Genomic DNA, 20,479 nt, shown 5'->3' on the forward strand with positions numbered 1-20,479 from the left:
TTAAATTGAAGTGTTGTTGATTGGACATGTATTTTGAAGTAATAAGTCAAGCCAAAAACTCTTAAATAGAATATGTCCTTAACCTATAATAAAAAAGAATATCAAAACGAATATGTATATCTACATGGCGGAATCCGTGTGCTGCACCCCGGAAACTAACACAACATTGTAAATCAACTATACTTCAATTAAATAAAAAAAAAAAGAAGGAATATGTCCTCCTGTCCTACCCTCCTCTTAGAGCATTTCTCCCTCACATGGACACGGAGACCAGTTTCCAATTCCGAGTTCTTGGCTCCTTGGAGTTCCACGCTGGGATATGGCGGCGTGAGGGGAGCCCTCCCCCCACATCTCCCCGTCTGGCCCCCATTCCCCGTGCTTTCCTGCAGCACAAGGGGCCCCCCACACACACACTGGATGGGCAGCCCTGGTCAGCCCTCTGGAGGAAGGGCCCTGAGATGGGTCTGCCCGGGCCCTTGAAGTGGGCTTGGGGCCACATAGATAGAAAATTCCTGAGTCCCTTGATCTAGAAAGGAGGGTGTCAGCTCCACATCACCTGGCCTGCGGGGTCCTCGCCACATGGGCCCGCAGGCCGCCCTGACAGACAACCCGAGGGGCGCGCCCTGTCTGCACCCCTGCAGTTTTTGGCTTATCATTCCATTTTATACACAGAAACACTTTATGCATATAAAATACTCTACCTTCTCACATGTTTGCATGCAGACTTTCCACCCTGTGGTTGGGGCTGAGAGGGAGGGAACAGGGACCAGGCCCCCCTCCCCGGGCAGGTGAGGGGCCGGGCTGAGCCAGCAGCAGCAGGACCACCCGGCAGACCGCGAGCACAGGGAGACAGCTTCCTGTCACTTTAGGGTGATTCTGGCAAAGAAGGCAAATACGACTTCCGTTCACATTAACCAGGAGGGAAATGCAGTCTTCTCGCTGCACCCAAACAAGTCCAGCTGGACGTGAGAGACACAGATTCAGTTCAGGTTCCTGAAATAACAGTGCTCCCTTGAACTGATCTGATCAGCTTCTCTTTCCTTTGCAAATGCCTAACGTATGCCCCTGGTCCTTCCAGGGGGCGGGGCCACAAGAGAGGTCCTGATTCACTCTCCCCCCAGCCACCTTACAAAGGGCCCTCTGCAGTGCCTCCCATTCCCAAGCTGACCCACGTGCCCCACTTTGGGAGACTGCTTTCTGGTCTTCAGCGCCATGTGCACCAACTCTCATCCGAGGTTAAGAGGGTGCTTCACTGAACTACGAACTCCCAGCTCTCCACTGAAGCCCCGCGTCTCAGCTGTCAGGGAGAGAGGCATAGCTCTTCCTGTGGAATGATGATGAGAGAGGAAATCACAGTCTTCTCAAGACAGGAGGATGAAATCAGGAAAGCCAAAATCAGCATCCAAGGCGCGATGTGTCTTTGCTATCACTGAAAAAGAGCTGGGTTTGGCGTAGACAGCCTGGGGGACAAACCAGTCCCCTCTGGACACCGTGATGCCTGTCGTGGCCGCCAGGTGGCCTTGGGGGTCAGCGGAAATCTCCTCTCCAGCCCCTAAAACCAAGAGAATTAGAAAACTTATGAGCCAGTCAAGAGGGTTTTAAAAATATAAATAAATAAATATATGTACTACTTAAAACTTAGTATAAGTTCCATTTATAAGAGCAATGTGGTGTCAGCTCCCTACAAACTCTATCCACCAGGATGTTAATTATGTCACTTGTAGAAGCAACTTTTCCACGTAAGACAGCTGGTGAAAAGGCCGTTTGCTTGAGATGGTGTCGTAAAGGAACCTCAATTTCAGTGCTCCTTCCTGGAGATGTGACTTAAAAATAAGTTCAGACAAAGCACCTGTTGTAGCCTCCACAACATGCATTCTCCTTTCTTCCTCTTACCGGGGTGGCCACGTGCCCAGCACCAGAGAATCATGACAATCCTGTTCCTCAACTTCCCAACTTGTTTTGCAACTATGGGTGGCTTTATGCCCCACTTCTGGCCAATGGACCCAAATGGAAGGAGACTGAGGGCACTTCTGGGAAAACTTTACTTTTTCGTGTCTATGGCTGGTTCTTCTTCTCGCCTCTGTTCTTTCTGCCTTGAATACAGGCACGATGTGTGGAGCTGCAGCATCTGTCTTGCAACCATGTGGCAAAGAAAGAGCTTGGTTAAGCATCACATTAGCAGCAACAAGGGCAGCAAGTGGCTGCCTCTGAACGTCTGGTTACATGAGAAAAATAAACCCAGATGCACTCACGTCATTTCAGTTGGCTTTCTCCTCCTTGCAGCTTCACATAATTCTAAGTGAGAGCCACTGCGCTCGGCATACTTTCTATTAACTCTGCTGTCTTGGTAGGAATTTAAGGCAAAAGCAGCAGAATTTCTGCCTACCTCCACCCTCTCCCATCCCTCCTTTTTAGAGCAAACTCATAAAAACCCAAGCTGGGTAGAGGAGATTGTGAAATTCTCTGGTTTGACCCAGGGATTTTTGTCATGGGCAGTTTCAGTGGGTGACAACTGAGAGCCAAAGAAAGTCACTGGACTTTATGTCACAGAAGATGTCAAAGGACCCGCGCATTCCAAAGCCAGGACAGCCACGTCCTGGGTGGGGGCGAGCCTCCCAGGAACCAGAAACACAACCCCCAGCAGCTGTCCTCATCACAAGGGTGGAAGGGTCCCTCTGGTCCCCCCCCACCTGGTGGTGGCCCAGGCCAGCGGGCTTCTGTGCACATGGACCACATCTGAATGGGGCCTGAGTGGATGATTTTGAAGAAATCCTCACTATCACCCAGTTCCAGCAGCCTATTCAGCACTGATTTCTGAACTTTAAGAAAAAGGTTGGAAAAGGACCAGGAATGCATGTAGCATAATCATAGACACATACGATGGTTTTGATGATAATAATAACCTTGGATGGGGTCACGCCGGCGTTATTATTAGTCGCATTAAACTGACTTTTGACAATGAAGCCGACAGGGGTCTCCTGCCCCAGGGGTGACCCCTTCTAAGGCAGCCCTTTGCCGCCACAGGTCGGTATCTCCCTGGTTAAGGTAAACTGGGCATGGGGCTGGGCGTGGGGATTGGGGGCCTGATGTGAAGTGTGTTCTTGGCTTTCACTGATGTCCGTTGTGGCCTATTTTGGGGGGACAAGAGCTGAACTTCCCACTGCACTGATCCTGCAGGATTCTGGGGGGTTAGCTGAGTTAGAGAGGAGGCCGAGTCGTGGCTCCCCACCTGCTTTCTAGGGAGAATGGGGATGACGAATTCTCGGCCAGCTCCACGCAGCATCAGACTGGGCTGAGGGCGCTGGTGGCGGGCTCGCTGTTCACCTGGACACCCCCGTGCACTTCTCTTCAGTCTCCGGGGGGACAGGATCGATGGCCGAGCCCAGCCACGGTGCTGTTCCTCCTCCTTGCTGCTGTACCTGGGTGTGCTTTGCTGTGGTCTCCAGCACAAGGCACCAGGGTAGAAGGTGGTAACATCCTGTGTTTCAAGGCTATGGCTCCAGGGGAGACAGGCTCCTGCAGACTCCAACCCAGACAGACCTGCACAGCACAACCGGCACTCGCCCAGCCGCTGTGGAAGTGGTGTCTGTCTCCCCGTCTGCTCCTGCTCCGCAGGACTGTCGCTCCCTTGGTACGTGGCAGGCAGGACGGGGCCGAGACAGGCCTGCAGGATCCTGAGCTCCCTTCACCCGATAACCCTAATGATGGTCACCTGGCTCATCACCACAGCGGTTTGGTAGCCGCACTTTCAACAGACCCAATCTCGAGTCTAACACACCTCTGGAAGGCCAGGCTCGAGAGTGCTTGCTTTGTCCTTAGAGGATGCATGATTTGCATCCAAATTCCAAATCTCATAGGAACTTCTGATCTACTGGATTCAGCATCAGTCACACAACTTGAGCACATGCCTAGCACTGAATGTGGCACAGAGCAGGTCCCATGGAAGTATGCAAGGATGCACGAATGAATGAACACTCAGGAAGACTGGTGGTGCTGGACAGCATGGTTGTGCTCAAGCTCTAAATGAAAGAGGAAAATCTGACCCTGTATACATCACCCAGTCAGAAGGCAAACCGATCATCCCATCAAACAGCACTTCCCTTCGACAAACAGTGCCCATCAAAGAAGAGGCTCTGAGGCTTTAAGAGGCCACAGGGCCTCTGGCTGCTTTCCGGGGCTCTGAGAACATGTGCAAGAATCAGCTAAAACCCAAAGCTGCCTCGGACACACAGCCGTGTCCAGAAGGACACTGATCAACAGACTCTTAGAGGAAAGAACCCTGGGCCACAGCCTCTCACGTGAGCCTGCAAGAGGAAGAACAACCCTGACTCCGTATTTGACCTGTTCCTTCGGTGCTAACTCTCTGCTCTGTTTCCTGGGCTGAGTCTGGCTGGCTCTGCATCTTTTGCAAAACAATGTTGCCATGAGCCTGAAATATGCAGGACAGCCCATTTTCAAGGATCTAACTTTTCAGGGTATAACTTTTCCATTCATACAGAAACAAAAAGTTGCAGAACAGAGAATAACACTTGTCTTGTTGGAGGTTTACAGGAACATGAGCTGACTACGTGGGCAGCTGCAAGAACAAAGGATTCCGACACCAAGAAGTCTGCAACCACCAAACACATCCTTTCCCCTTTCTAGAATAAAAGGAGCCTGAATCCTGACTTGGGTAAGATGGTTCTCCCGGACATTAGTCCCCCATCTTCCCGGTCTGCTGGTTTTCCCAATAAAGTCACTATTCCTTGCCCCAGCACCTCGTCTCCTGGCTTACTGGCCTGTCATGTGCTGAGCAGAGCAAGTTTGGACTCAGTAACAAGCCCGGGGCGGCTGCCTGCCGGACACCTCAGTGCCTGAGCCGAGTGGGCAGCTCCCATCCAGCTGAACAGGGAGGTTCCAGGGCAACACAAAACCAATGCCCTCGGCCAGTCAACCACAGAGCCGCCTCACTGAAGGACTCTCAGGCCACAGCCGCTCCCCTCTGAGAAGGGAGAGAGAGGACGGCGATCAGAGTCTGCGGATGCTGACTCGCAGCTCCCCGAGTTCCCAAGTTAACAGTCAGCTGCCAAACAGCGAGCTTCAGGGCTGAGAGAAGCACTTGTCCGGGCTCCGCACTCAGTGATGCACATGGGGAGGGCTCTTCACGTGAAAAGCCTTATGCTGGATGCTATGGGGAGATTGCAAAGAATTGCAACGGGACCCTTGGAGCCGGATAGAATTAATATGATTCATCTCTCCTGCTGGGTCTCGACAGAACACTTGACCCCCAGACCACGCACCCTAGACACCTCCCCTAGGACTGCGTGTCAAGACAGCTAGCTTGGTGAAGCTTCGAGGAGGGTTTGCGACAGGATTAGAGCTGAGGGTTTTCTTTGGTAGGGAGTTTTTTTCTACATTCTTTTCGCCTGCAAGCACGTCTTTCCGACCAAGTGCCCACACGTACATTTTTATCAGGGCTGAAAAAGTACATATGAACCAAGACCCGGGGGCGGCCGGACAGACAGGGGCTCTGTGAACACCCCTGGGAGGAGGCAGAGTTTGGCAAAGAGGAATTTCTCCTTCAGTTTCCGCCACATTGGGTGGTGGAAGCATGTAATAAAGATCATGAAGGAGGAGAAATGGACTTACTGGAGAGCCGTCCGTCCTAGGTTTCCTGAGCACTTATTATGTACTGGTACCACCCTGGGCGAGGGAGATGTAAGCAATTCTGGGCAAAGGTAAAGAGACTGAGAGGCCATTTGAAGGCTGTTGGTCCCCTGGGATGATGGCCTGTCATCCTCCGAGCCTGTCTGAGGACTGGTCAAACCCTTCAACTTCTGCATAAAGAGACCAAGGCACAGGGACAACAAATTAAACACAGCCTTCCCAAAGTAGTAGTAGTAGTAATAATAATAATAATAATAATAATAATAATAAATAATAAATAAATTCCTGCTTCTAAGTCACAGGAATATTGTGTCTGGACACGTCCAGTTTTATCTGGGTTCACACCAGCCATGTGGCTGTCTTGGTCCACGCCGGTTGCTATAACAAGTATGCCACAGGCTGGACGTCCTAATAACTGACACTCATTTCTCACAGTTCTGGGGGCTGCAGATTCCATGTCTGGGGAGGCCTGCCTCCCAGTTTGCAGACGGTGCCTTCCCACTGTGTCCTCACGGTACAGAGGGGGTGAGGGAGCTCTCTGGGGTCTCTCTTTTAAGGGCACTAACCCCATCACAGAGCATTAATGCATGTGGTGGGTGGGTTGTGTGGGGTGATGGCTGTTACCTGTGCTGAACTTCCTTCCTGAGTTCAACCCCCAGTACCTCCATTAAAATAACTAAATAAATAAACCCAATCCCACCCCCCATGGTGGCCAGGTGCGCCAGGCTGCACAGAGGCAGCAAGAACAAGGGAAAATCAGCGTGGTGTCCCGGGGAGTTGAGGGGCACAGAAACATCCTGCCTCCATTGGAAGTCCTGAGCTGAGCAGAAGAGGAGGAACCGCTTCTATTTAATTTCCCCAAACCTAACACTCCCTAAAACAGTAAGCTAAGAATACTGAGCTTCGCCCCAATATTAAGAGTCTAGGTTCTGAAAGCTCCCCTCACAGATGACAGGACAGTAGCCTGGGGTTTTAGAGCAATGGAGTGAAGAATACAAAATGAAATTTCCCTGACATCTCACACTCTGTTGATCAGTCATGATCCTCTGAACCAACATCATCACACGCGTCCTTATCTGGAATGGAAAGACTGGCTGCAGACCTTGTGTGGATGCCTAATGTGTGAGTCCACATCACGAACCTCCTTCAACTGGCTATACTAAAGCGCGAAGCTTGGGAAATAACTTTATTAAAGCAAACCTGAAAGGTATCTGAGGGGTAATTTAATACATTTCTCATTTGAGGATGCACATACATTTTAGCTAATGTTTTACAGAGAAGCCTAAACACTGTACTCACATTTGGAGGTGGACACGATTCCTGGAACATAGACATGGGCTCCTTGTAACACTCCGCTACCACACTGGACTCTGATGACAACCTCACAGCGTTGTTGTTTTATGTTCTTCCTGGGGACGCAAGACAAGAGAAATTGAACACGGTGATTCACATCCAGCACCCACCAACCTGTGCAGTGCTTCAGTCTGAAGCCTACATAAATAACCTCTCTAGTCTTGACTCCCCCAAGGGAATGCCACTTACCCATAAAGGACACAAAGCTGAAAAAAGATAAATAGAGAGGGAATACTTTTCAAAAAGTTGAAAAGAAGATGAAGATAATGGGCACCTGAGGAAGAAACAACAGCAAGAGGACGCTGGTGCAAGGTGGTATGTGGCACCAGAAACTGCTTCATCAAATACGACAAACTGTGAATATAACAAGGCAGCAGCGACTCTCGGACACACAGGACAAACTAGCGGGTACCAGTGGGGAGAGGGGAGGGGAGTCAGGAGGTACGAACTGTTATGTGTGGAGTAAGCCACAAGGATACGCTGCACGACACGGGGAACGGGGCCAGTGTTTTATAATATCTATAAATGGAGCATAACCTTTAAAAATTGTGAATTACTGTATTGTACACTTGTAACATATAATATGGTGGCAGCAACTATACTGCAACAACAACAACAAAAAAGAGGCAGGAGGGAGATCACAGGAAATGACACACAGGGCAGAACAGGTGGGTGAAGGTGCCCTGTGGGGCCCAGCCTGTCATCAGCTTCGACGCCTTTTATGGGAGAAAGGACACAATCAGGTGTTTATACTCCAATCACCCTATGAAGCTTTATGTGGGCTGAAGTCACAACCCACCCCTGCCCCGGCCGAAAAACTGCTTCATCATTTAACAAGCACTGTGCTTCCTAACGGCATTGGGAGAGAAGAGAAATGAAGTCCCTGTCTTCACACACTAAAACACACAGCACACAGGGAACTCACAAACGTTTCTAAAGTGGCAGGTTGTTGCACGGGAAGCTATTAATATTTTAAACTAGACAAAGATAAGTCTTGTTTTCTTCCTTTGCTGTCCAACATTTTTGTTTGTTTTTTCAGGGTGGGGATAGATAATTAGATTTATGTACTTTTTAATTAATTTTTTAGTGGAGATAGTGGGGATGGAACCCAGGACCTTGTGCATGCTGAGCACGCACTCTACCACTGAGCTATATATACCTCCTCACCCTTTTCTGTTTGTTTGTTTTTTGGGTTGGTTTTTTTTTTTTTTTTTTTTGTCCAACATTTCTGAGTGTTCTCCAATTTCTCCCCTCCCCTCCACTCCTTAGATCCACCAAAGCCTAAGCATCACATCTAATGCTCAAGACAGACTTTTTCAAAGGTCAGGGGGGCGCCCGTGTGATCAGTCCCAAATACAGATTTTGAGGATGTTTCACACGTGCTGTCGGAGCTCCTTGCTTGGAGAATTAAGTGTGCTTCGTCTCTATGATCTCCAGATGATCACATCTCACTAAACTTCCCAGTTTTACACCACTCCTTCCTGGTCCCACACATTTTCACTGCTCATTCTCTAGCTATTTCTTTTTTTTTTTTTTTTTTAACATTTTTTATTGATTTATAATCATTTTACAATGTTGTGTCAAATTTCAGTGTTCAGCACAATTTTTCAGTTATTCATGGACATATACACACTCATTGTCACATTTTTTTCTCTATGAGTTATCATAACATTTTGTGTATATTTCCCTGTGCTATACAGTGTAGTCTATTCTACAACTTTGAAATCCCAGTCTATCCCTTCCCACCCTCCACCCCCCTGGTAACCGTAAGTCTGTATTCTCTGTCTGTGAGTCTATTTCTGTCCTTTATTTATGCTTTGTTTTTGTTTGTTTGTTTGTTTTTGTTTTTGTTTTTGTTTTTTAGATTCCACATATGAGCGATCTCATATGGTATTTTTCTTTCTCTTTCTGGCTTACTTCACTTAGAATGACATTCTCCAGGAGCATCCATGTTGCTGCAAATGGCATTATGTTGTCGGTTTTTATGGCTGAGTAGTATTCCATTGTATAAATATACCACATCTTCTTTATCCAGTCACCTGTTGATGGACATTTAGGCTGTTTCCATGTTTTGGCTATTGTAAATAGTGCTGCTATAAACACTGGGGTGCAGGTGTCATCCTGAAGTAGATTTCCTTCTGGATACAAGCCCAGGAGCAGGATTCCTGGGTCATATGGTAAGTCTATTCCTAGTCTTTTGAGGAATCTCCACACTGTTTTCCATAGTGGCTGCACCAAACTACATTCCCACCAGCAGTGTAGGAGGGTTCCCCTTTCTCCACAGCCTCTCCAGCATTTGTCATTTGTGGATTTTTGAATGACGGCCATTCTGACTGGTGTGAGGTGATACCTCATTGTAGTTTTGATTTGCATTTCTCTGATAATTAGTGATATTGAGCATTTTTTCATGTGCTTTTTGATCATTTGTATGTCTTCCTTGGAGAATTGCTTGTTTAGGTCTTCTGCCCATTTTTGGATTGGGTTGTTTATTTTTTTCTTCTTGAGTCGTATGAGCTGCTTATATATTCTGGAGATCAAGCCTTTGTCGGTTTCACTTGCAAAAATTTTCTCCCATTCCGTAGGTTTTCTTCTTGTTTTATTTCTGGTTTCCTTTGCTGTGCAGAAGCTTGTAAGTTTCATTAGGTCCCATTTGTTTATTCTTGCTTTTATTTCTTCTAGGAGAAAATTTTTGAGATGTATGTCAGATAATGTTTTGCCTATGTTTTCCTCTAGGAGGTTTATTGTATCTTGTCTTATGTTTAAGTCTTTAATCCATTTTGAGTTGATTTTTGTATATGTGTAAGGGAGTGTTCTAGCTTCATTGTTTTACATGCTGCTGTCCAGTTTTCCCAACACCATTTGCTGAAGAGACTGTTTTATTCCAATGTATATTCTTGCCTCCTTTGTCAAAGATGAGTTGACCAAAAGTTTGTGGGTTCATTTCTGGGCTCTCTATTCTGTTCCATTGGTCTATATGTCTGTTTTGGTACCAATACCATGCTGTCTTGATGACTGTAGCTCTATAGTATTGTCTGAAGTCTGGGAGAGTTATTCCTCCAGCCTCTTTCTTTCTCTTCAGTAATGCTTTGGCAATTCTAGGTCTTTGATGGTTCCATATGAATTTTATTATGATTTTTTCTAGTTCTGTGAAATATGTCCTGGGTAATTGGATAGGGATTGCATTAAATCTGTAGATTGCCTTGGGCAGTGTGACCATTTTAACAATATTGATTCTTCCAATCCAAGAGCATGGAATATCTTTCCATTTTTTAAAGTCTTCTTTAATTTCCTTCATCAATGGTTTATAGTTTTCTGTGTATAATTCTTTCACCTCCTTGGTTAGATTTATTCCCAGATACTTTATTACTTTGGGTGCTATTTTAAAGGGGATTGTTTCTTTACTTTCTTCTTCTGTTGATTTATCGTTAGTGTAAAGAAATGCAACTGATTTTTGAACGTTAATTTTGTAACCTGCTACCTTGCTGAATTCTTCAATCAGCTCTAGTAGCTTTTGTGTGGACCTTTTAGGGTTTTCTATATATAGTAACATGTCATCAGCATATAATGACACTTTTACCTCTTCTTGTCCAATGTGGATCCCTTTCATTTCTTTCTCTTGCCTGACTGCTGTGGCTAGGACTTCCAGGACTATGTTGAATAGGAGTGGTGATAGTGGGCATCCTTGTCTTGTCCCAGATTTTAGTGGGAAGCTTTTGAGTTTTTCACCGTTGAGTACTATGCTGGCTGTAGGTTTGCCATATATAGCTTTTATTATGTTGAGATATGTTCCCTCTATACCCACTTTGGCGAGAATTTTTATCATAAATGGGTGTTGAATTTTATCAAATGCTTTTTCTGCATCGATTGAGATGATCATGTGGTTTTTGTCCTTTCTCTTGTTGATGTGATGTATTACACTGATTGATTTGCGTATGTTGAACCAGCCTTGTGTCCCTGGGATGAACCCCACTTGGTCATGATGTATAATCTTTTTTATGTGTTGTTGGATTCTATTTGCTAAATTTTTGGTGAGGATTTTGGCGTCTATGTTCATCAGTGATAGTGGCCTATAATTCTCTTTTTTTGTAGTGTCTTTGCCTGGTTTTGGTATCATGGTGATGGTGGCTTCATAGAATGAGTTTGGGAGTATTCCCTCCTTTTCAATCTCTAGCTATTTCTTAAAGAGGTTCATCCCCTGACATTGCAAACCATGCCAACCATCTCTTCTCTCTGTAACCTAAACCTTGGCAATCTCATGATTTCAATAATCACTTCCAAAAACCACCCACATATTCTAACCATCAGCCTTTCTAGACTCTGATTACCTGCAGGAAGCTGCATACAGATATCTCACAGTTATTTCACACTCAAGTCCTGAACAATGTTATTTTTCTCTGATCCACTCCTTAAATCCCTGGTAACACTCCAGAGCTTCCCATCCTCCTGTTTCCAGTCTTGAGCAAAGTGTCATTATCTACCTGAATAACCAAACTGGAAAGCTTGGCATCATCTTAAATCTCTTCTTCCTAAAACGTCTAACTCAACATTCACTGAGTTACCGCTCATGCCAGCTCTAATCCTCTGACAGTTCTCCTGGGCCCGTCCCGACATCGGACATGCATCACCTCTTAACCTGACGACTGAAATTCCTTCCTGCCTTTCACCTCCGATTGCTTTCAGATCCTCCTGATGCCTTTGGTGTTTTTCAGTTTCATCTGGAAGTATCCAGATGTGAATTTATTTTTACGTTTGGCTTCAGACTTATTGTACTTAAGCCTTTCATCAATTCTGGAAAATTCTTAGTCATTATTTTTTAATATTTTCTGTCACCCATTCTTTCTAATCTCTCCACCTGGGACTCCTCAGAAACATGTAGTGCCTTTTCATTCTTTTTTCCATGACTCAGTTCCATACTTTGAACAGCTCTGCCCATCTCTACTGCATTCTGGGTAATTTCCTGTGGGTCATCTCCTACTTCATTAATTCTCTCATCTGCTGGGTCTAATCTACAGTTTAACTCATTAAGTGAGTTTTAAATTTTAACGATATTTTCAATACCAGAAATTCTTTTTTGATTCTTTTTGTCCCCTCCTCTTAGGGTCTTTTTATATTTTAGATTCTTACTCTTGTTTTTAATCATTTCAAGGAACTGATTTTATCGTCTCTACCAGTTAGCTCTATTTGCTGCAATTTTGGGGGAACTCTGATCCCTTTGGTTTGTTATATATGCTGGTTCTCACTCACGGTGGTTTGATTCCTATTGCAGGGTTTAACTATGAGAAGGGTGCATGGCCAGGACTGACAGGTGCCACTCCCAAGTCGTTCAGCCAAGCACTCCAGGAGTTCACTTGGGATCCAACTTTAATGTTAATTTCCCAAACTGCAGCTTTCAAGACCACCTGGCTAGTATGACTCTGAATTCCAAACCCTTAAAGGTATGGAACCACAGCTCTGCATTGTCATTTTTTTTTTCCTCCAAACCAGACTTTAAGGCAAGAGAGATCCAGTTCCTAATTACTGCCTTGCGCTGAATCCTGGGCATTTCTCACCTCCTAGTGTTAATACCCTGTTGTTAAAACCAAAGCCTCTAAATTTAGGGGACCAAAATCTCCTCTTGCAAATCTCCCAAATCTTAGCTCACAAGCTTATTGCTATTTTCAGTTACTCTTCATTCTAACCCCTGAATATTTCACTTATGTTCTTAATCACTCCGTGTGCATTTTATGATCTGTTTTTTATTCCGTATTCCTAGGCATAGGTAGCAGAAACACCCTCGTGTTATCTAGTTCACCAGTCAAACTTTTTTGACTATAACCCAGTGCAAGAAGTGCCCTCAAATCACATCCCAGGACACGTGTATGTACACACACACACACACACACACATTTATAGCAGATGTTTCCATGAAATACCTGCGTACAATCAAATATCTTATAAAATACCCCATTTCTTTTTTTAAAAAAATGCCTATAAAAAACCAATTAAATTGATTTGACAACCTACTCATGGGTCAGGATCTGCACAGTTTGGAGAACATAGCTTTATGCTGCTACCAGCAGTGTATTTCTAACATCATGACTCTAGGAAAAATTATGTGTCTCCTATATTCTATACAACAAACAAGACAGCCCTTGGTTTAAAAAAAAAAAAAAAAAAAAAACCCTTTCCACTTCACAGCCTGCCTCTGCTAACTTCTTCAAAGTCTTTTTTGTCAATCTCTCTGAAAACCAGTGGAGCAGCCAAACCTGATCACTTCCGTCCAGAACCACCGCGCGTTTCCCTGCCTCTGTGTCTCTGCGCGTGCTTCCTCTCCGCCCAGCTTCCTCGTGCCTACTTCACCTCCTCATCCATCTAATGCTTACTCACCTTCAAGGCTCAAGTGAAATAACATCTATTTGGAGAAAATTTTTAGCCTTTTCTTTGCACTCAGTCCTTCCTCTGCTCTGCTCTGACAGTCCTTCACTCACACCTCTGCTATGGCGTTTATTGCATCGGACTTGTACCCACATTCCCTGCTTTTAGACTAGACAACTCTATTTCATCCACCTTCGTAACATCTTTGGGTCTTACACCTAGCACCAGTTCAAAAAATATTTCGTGAAATGGAAACTTGCAGTGTCAATTAGAGAGTTTTTATGAGAATAACCATTTCATGGGAAGGAGAGAATGGAAGGCTATGGGGAAGAGGGTGAGCACAGTGGGCCGGAACTGCTATCTTTCTTTGGAAGGCCTGGCTATGAGCTGGTCCTCGGCTGGTGTTTGGGAACTCAGAATCAGGAGGAGTGCCACCATTAACGGATGCGGGTAGCTTACCACGCCTGTGTCGTTTGTGCAGATTAACACAGTTTACGGCGGACACTGACTTTCCTCCTAGGAGGCTGGCATGTGGGTGTGTACCAGCCGGGGGTGCCCATGTAACCAGCCCTGAGTGAAGGCCTGGATGCTACGTCTCTAATGAGCTTTCCTGGTTGGTGGCATTTCACATACATGTCATCATACTTGTTCCTGGGTGAGTTAAGTGCACCCAGTGTGAATCCACTGGAAAAAGATTCTGGAAGCTTGCCAGTGGTTCTCCCTAGACCTCACCCCATGCACCTTTTACTTTGTTGATTTTGCTCCAGGTTCCTTCGCTGTATTAAGTCATAGTCACGAGTGCAACTGTATGCTGAGTCCTGAGGCCTCCCGGAGAATCACTGGCCACGAGTGGCCTGAGGCTCCCTCAGCACAAGGACTTAATACCATGCAAACATACGATGTCACCTGCAAGTGTCAAGGTATAAGCTCTGCTGATGTTTGAGGAAATGGAAGAATTGGTACAGGGCCATAAAAAATACTAAAAGCTTGATTTTTATTCAAGTATTTCTAAATAAAGGAGTAAACATTAAAGGTAGATGATTTTCCATTAGTACAGGAATACAGTTGAAGGAAAAATAATACGAAGGTAGATAGGATAAGAGAAAACTATTAAAACAGCTAAAAATTAGAAGCCTAATTAAAGACTGAGGTTATGGGAGTGACCCACTCAAGAGTACATGAAAATACAGATTTTTACCCACTTGCCACTTATTTAGCTGCATATAGTAGCAAAAGGGAGATAACTGAATGCAATTTTGAGATATCACATGATACTGCTGCACATCAACCAAGTATTTCTTTTCAGGATTCTCACCTGTATTTAATCAGTGGTGCTTCTGCAATTACTTGAATATCCTATTACATTCACCCTATTATTTCACATATACAAAGAGTAGTTGAAAACTTACCTTGCTGACACGAGTGATGAGGCAACTATGGAAGCTGGAAATCAAGCAGGCGGGAGGAGAGGGGCAAACGCAGCCTCACCTGGATGGATCTCAAGAGAATTGTGCTGTTGAATTACACACTCAGTTATTAGGGAAAGAAGGTGAGAGTACCCACATGACCGGCACCCAATTAAAACCTTGGGCACTGGGTCTCTAATGGGCTACCCCAATACACACATCACAACCAGTTACTCAAAAATATGTAAAATAAAAATAAAGGTAACGGGCAATTCTCAAGCAAGAAGGTGAACAGAGCACCCAACAGACACACTTTGGAGAAGGGAAGCAGGAGCTGCAGACTTGCTCAATGGCTACATTCAACCAACTAAATGATCAGTCAAGATAAACAACTCAGAAATAAACTGCCATTAGGACTAAAAGCATCCATCTGAATGGTGCTTAGAGAATAAAAATGTTACAGACTCTTACAATGTTAAAAAACCAACAGAGCAAAGAACAACTGAAAAAAAAAAAAAAAAAAAAGAACAACTGGCTGCTGGCGGTTTCAGGGAAATTATAGTGTAAGAATTTCCTCATTTTTTATAGTGGCAAAGCCCAGCCTCCCTGCCCTGATTTGGGTGGAGGATTATAGGAGAAACCAATGTCCACTCTGCCCTCTCCATGTGCCAGGCCCTGTGCCCTTTGCAAACACTGTTTTGTTCAATCCATGCAAGAGCCTTCGGAGATGGACCAGGAAGCTTCTCAACACAGAGGTGCATGAACTCAGCCTCAGAGAGGGCCGGGGACTTGTCCAAGGTCGGCCAGCCGCTGTGCAGCAGAGCTGGGCCCCGGGGTCCCAAGCCCAAGTCACACCATCCACCCACCCGTAAGAGAGGACGATGGCCATCAGAGTGGGCCTGGCAGCCTCCGGTTGCGATAAGGGTCCTGACTGGAAAATTAAAGAGGGTGTATGGTGACACGTGAGTGGGGTCTGACTCTGTAGTGGGGACTTAGGAAAGTCTAGACACAAAAGAAAGTCATTTCTTTGTGGCCTGAGGTGGTCGGCACCACACTGTTACAAGCCCTCAGGGAGCAAGGTGCTCAGTATGAAATCTGGGGAGGGGTTCATGGGGGGGTCACATAGCACACTTACCCCGGGGGGCTTGTCCTAGCACAGAGTCCTGGGCGTCCCCCAGATCTGTCAAACTAGGATTGGCAGGGGTGTCACTGGCATTTTTAATAAGCCCCCAGCTGAGCCGCAGGTACAGGGATGTCTAAGACTTACTGGCTGCTATGGGTTGAATTTCATCTCCTCCAAATTCATACGTTGGGGTCCCAACTCCCAGTAGCTCAGAATGGGACCTCACTTGGAGATAAGGTCTTGAAAGAGGTAATCAAGTCAAAATGAAGTCATTAGGGTGGTCCTTAATCCTGTGTGACTGGTGTCCTTGTAAAAGGGGCAAATTTGGACACAGAGACACGCATAGAGGGAAGATGACACAAGGAGAAGATGGCCATCTGCAAACCGAGGAGAGCGCCCAGAACAGACCCTCCCCTCACCGCCCCGGGGAGGAGCCCAGCCTGCCAGCAGCCTGATCTCACCTGCAGATCTTGAGACAATAAGTGTCTGTTGTTTGAGTGCAAAGTGTGTGGTACTTTGTCACGGAGGTCCTAGCAAAGGAATGCGCAGAGGGAGGGACCTGTGCGGTGCACGTCTGCCGCGGGGCTGGCTTGGGGGGCACCCAGGATGTTCTGGGTCACAGCTCAAAAACCAGACTAGTGTTCCGTTTCCCTCCAAGCAGGGAGACAGCTTTTCACACCAAGCTCTTCCAGTGAAGTAATCTTAGAGCAGCAGAGAAATCAGTGTCTATTTTCTGGGATAGGGAGGAAGAAATGGAACAAAGCATCTGACCCTGAGGAGTAGAAAAAAGCAGGAGGGAGAGAGAGACTAAACGTGGAAAAAGAGGGAAACGGGGATCCTGGGAGGTCATTGTTTTCATTTGTTATTTGTTCTTAACTTCTAGGTGGGTGCTGTGGGTAGGGGTTCTTTTCTTGACCTGCAGGAGTTTGAAAAATAGGGCTCGGTTGGCATTCTGAGCGAGCGTGCAAATTTACAAAATAAATGTTCCTCTGAAAGTCTCCTGCTGGGTCCTCCTGGACTCCAGGTTGCTGTTCCTGTTCCAGGGTCTCTGGGAATGGGGGCTGGGCTGGCAGGAAGAGATGCCAGCTGCTCCTGGGCAGCCCTCTGTCTTCACCAGTGTCCACAAGAGCCCTTGGTCCCAGGAGAGCCCTTTAGGCTTCATGTTCCTGGAAATCCTGCCTTTGAAAGAAGAAAGCACATGAGATGAGGACACACCACCTCCAGGATGCCCTCCGTCCAGCCTCAGGGCAGAGCCTGGACCCCTTACAGCACTTGGCAAATAGCAGCTCCTGACTGGGTTGTCCCGACTGGTTGCCTTAGGATGGCCACCATGGTGCATTTTTCTACCTCATCTTCTGCAATACTGAGTTAATTCCCTTCCAGCCTAATTTATTTATCCAGTATTTTACAGACAAAGAAATGTAAGGAGTCCTCAAAATTCAGGCCATCAACTCTAGTCTCAGAAGAGCTTCATGAGCAGATTTCTTTACCCTCACCCTCAAAAAGATACTTCTGTTTATACTCCTGAAAAACACCAACTCGCAAGAACAGCCCTACTGAGATCCCGAAACCTCTGCAGAGAGTGAAGAGAGGTTAGCAGAGAACGCTGTCCAGGGTGCAGCACCTCAGCCAGAGGTGTAGGGCAGCCCGCAGGTTCCCCTATTGAGTATGAGTTCGACTTCCCTTCTCTCTGCGCCCCAAGGAACAGAGGCGCATTCCCATGAAATCCCAGCACGCCGCAGATGGGAAGGGATCTCAGGAACCTTGTTGTCTGCCCCTGGTTTTACTGGTAGGAGAGACAAGGCTCAAAGAACTTAGGGCATCATCCCTCCGACAATTACTAGCAGAGTGGCAACTGTAACTTGCATCTCCCCAGCCCCTGCCTGGGACCTTCCTATAAAACCAAGGCCGAGTGCTGATCCCACAACACACTGGAGGGTGGGGAGGGGTGCAGAGAAGGACTTCCCTGATCAAAGTTGCTTTCCAAAGACTACAGTGATGCCCAGCCCTTTCCTACTCAAGATACTTGCATAAACCACCCTCCTTCCTAAAAGGCTTTGCACCCACACCTCTTCCTCCAAGTCCACAGCCTTTTCTTCTCCAGATCGTATCTTGAATATCATTTCCCCAGAAAAGCCACCCCCGACTCCCCAGACTTGATGATGAGTGCTCTCACAACACTGGGCTCTTCTCCACTGCAGCACTCAGGGCCACGCTTGCCTTCTCAGTGCAGAGGTGGCTGTTTCCTGTCTGCCTGCTGCCAGCGTGTACACTTCACATAAACCTTCTCACCCCCATGTTCCCAGCACCTCCCACAACATCGTACACACAGTGGGTGGTGTCGAGATGCGTGCAAACTTGATGGCGGATTTAGCAAATTAAGGATTCTGAGAAATTCTGCAATAAAGCTGCCTATGCAACTTTGCTTTCACTGAGCATTTCCCAGACCAAGTGGACCCTGGAACTCTGTTTTTGAGAAACGGCGATCTGAGGAAATAGAACATGCAGACGAGGGCACGCTTGGGGCAATTCTATGCTGAGCTGCTGCACCCAGACTGCCCCACATTCTAAAGGTTCTGATTAGAGATAAAAACAAGTTGGAACCGCAGTGCTTTTTGCCATCAGAGAAAATAAATGTACTTCCATCATCATCCCCAAATCTTCATCCCTAGGTCAGACAGATCTTCAGACTCTAGGACTCTTTAAAATCAGAAGCGCCATCATTTGATCCCTACGTTAGTGAAGAGAGGGATCTTAAGTGCCTCTTGATCTGCAGATCTTTCTTCCAAAGAAGCTGAGTTTTTTCAGAAGCCAGTGAAATCTGCATCCACTGTGAGGTCCAGGCCAGGGCAGGGCCTGACTCTCAGTCCACACGGAGGAGAGACACAGACCTTCCAAGTGCGATGATGCTTCATTCTGTGTGTCAGCTTGACTGGGCCAAGGGTGCTCAGCTATCTGGTTATTTCGGGTGTGCCTATGAGGGTGTTTCTGGAAGGGATTAGCATTAGAAGGGGCGGGCTGAGTAGAGAAGGTCCCCCTCCCCAAGGTGGTGGGCTTCATCTAATCCTTTGAGGGCCTGAATAGGACAAACAGTTGAGGGCAGATTCAGGGGTATCAGTCTTCTCCTGCCCTTGGACGGCAGCACTCCTGGTTCTTTCTTCAGCCTTCAGTCTTGGGCAGGCGCACCGCCACCGGCTTCCCCGGGTCTGCAGCCTGCAGACAGTAGACCGTGGGACTCCTCAGGCCCTGCAGTTGCAAGAGCCAATCTCTCATGATAAATCTCTCGATAGGCAGACAGAGAGCGAGGTAGAGAGCCCGATCGATTGATGGGTCCTATTGGTTCTGCTTCTCTGGAGAACGCTGACTAGTACACCAAGTGGTTAAATAGGTACAAAATATTGCTTGAAGAAACTAAGTGCCCACTAGGGGACATCAAGGGCACCAGACCCCCTTGCCTGGGAAGCTTCAGCTTTGCGCAGGATCTGGAGCACAGCAGGGGGAGCCGGGCTCAGTGGCGGGTCCAGCCCATAAGCACGTGAAGCCGGGAGCAGGCGGGGCAGAGACCAGGTGGAGGAGAAGAACCAGAACAAGTGAGCATCTCCTGCATGTCTCCCACATGGTCCGAGCTGGCTGGAGGGCCATGGTGTGCAGGGCAACACCAGCTGCACCCTGGCCCCGTCTTACATCTTCGTCGAGGAGGCTATGATGTCACATGCAGAAAGACCAGAGGCCAAAGGGAACCAAAAGGACCACACTGGAGAGAGGAGAAAACTCATCAAAGAAGAGAGAACAAGCAGGGGCAGGTAAAGGGCAACACAAAGGTCAGAGAGAAAGGAAGGCAGGGAGAAAGACGTGGGCTCCTTAAGTAAAGATGGTGTCAGTGACTCATTGGAAAGAGAAGCCTTGCTGGCAGCGCTGGGGGTGGGGTGGGACGTAGCGGGCCCTAGAGGGGAGGGCAGAGGGAGATGAACACGGCTGGGGTCAGCCACTCCATCCATGAGTCTGCAGGGAAATAAGAAACGTGTGAAGCCAGTGGGGCAACAGGTCACGTTCAGATTGTTCTAATATTAGAAATATCAGAGCGACCCTCAGGACTTCCCTGCGTTTCCATGTCTGTGCATCTTAATCCTCCTCTCCTTTCTCTTACAGGCACGTCAGGCAGTGGACTGAGGGCCCACCCTCAATGCAGGACGGACCTCATCTCGAGGTCTGTAACTGGATTACGTCCGCAAAGACCCTACAAAGGACTTTGCTTCTAAGTAAGGTCACTTTTACAGGGCAGGGCTTGGACATATCTTTTTGAGAGACGTAATTCAATCCGCTACACTCGCGATTCCTTAACTGCTTTGAGCCTCCTTTTCTCACCTGTGAAGACTGGAACCCCACCTGGGGCGTGGCAGTAGATGTTTAGAAATGATTAGGGTCACAGGCTACAACGTGGATGGATGGACCTGAGGACAGTATGCAAGGTGAAGTTAGCCAGACACAGAAGGACAAATACGACACGATTCCACTTACATGAGCTGCCAAGGTACCAAATATACAGAGACAGAAATTGGATGGTTGCCCTGGGCTAGGGGAGTCGGAGTGGGGGAGG

The 20,479-nt window shown here is 47.0% G+C and overlaps 1 long non-coding RNA gene across 1 annotated transcript; it reads right to left on the reverse strand.

Annotated features, from left to right (window-relative positions):
* Window positions 1–426: 426 nt before the first annotated feature.
* On the reverse strand, window positions 427–15,169 carry LOC123619073 (uncharacterized). The gene is made up of 3 exons (XR_006727604.2): window positions 14,763–15,169; window positions 6,946–7,055; window positions 427–1,552 (listed from the first exon to the last, which is right to left on the reverse strand). It is a non-coding gene; the product is annotated as an uncharacterized LOC123619073 (long non-coding RNA).
* Window positions 15,170–20,479: the final 5,310 nt, after the last annotated feature.

This window comes from Camelus bactrianus, chromosome 35, assembly GCF_048773025.1.
Source record: "Camelus bactrianus isolate YW-2024 breed Bactrian camel chromosome 35, ASM4877302v1, whole genome shotgun sequence".
Classification (NCBI taxonomy): Eukaryota; Metazoa; Chordata; class Mammalia; order Artiodactyla; family Camelidae; genus Camelus; species Camelus bactrianus.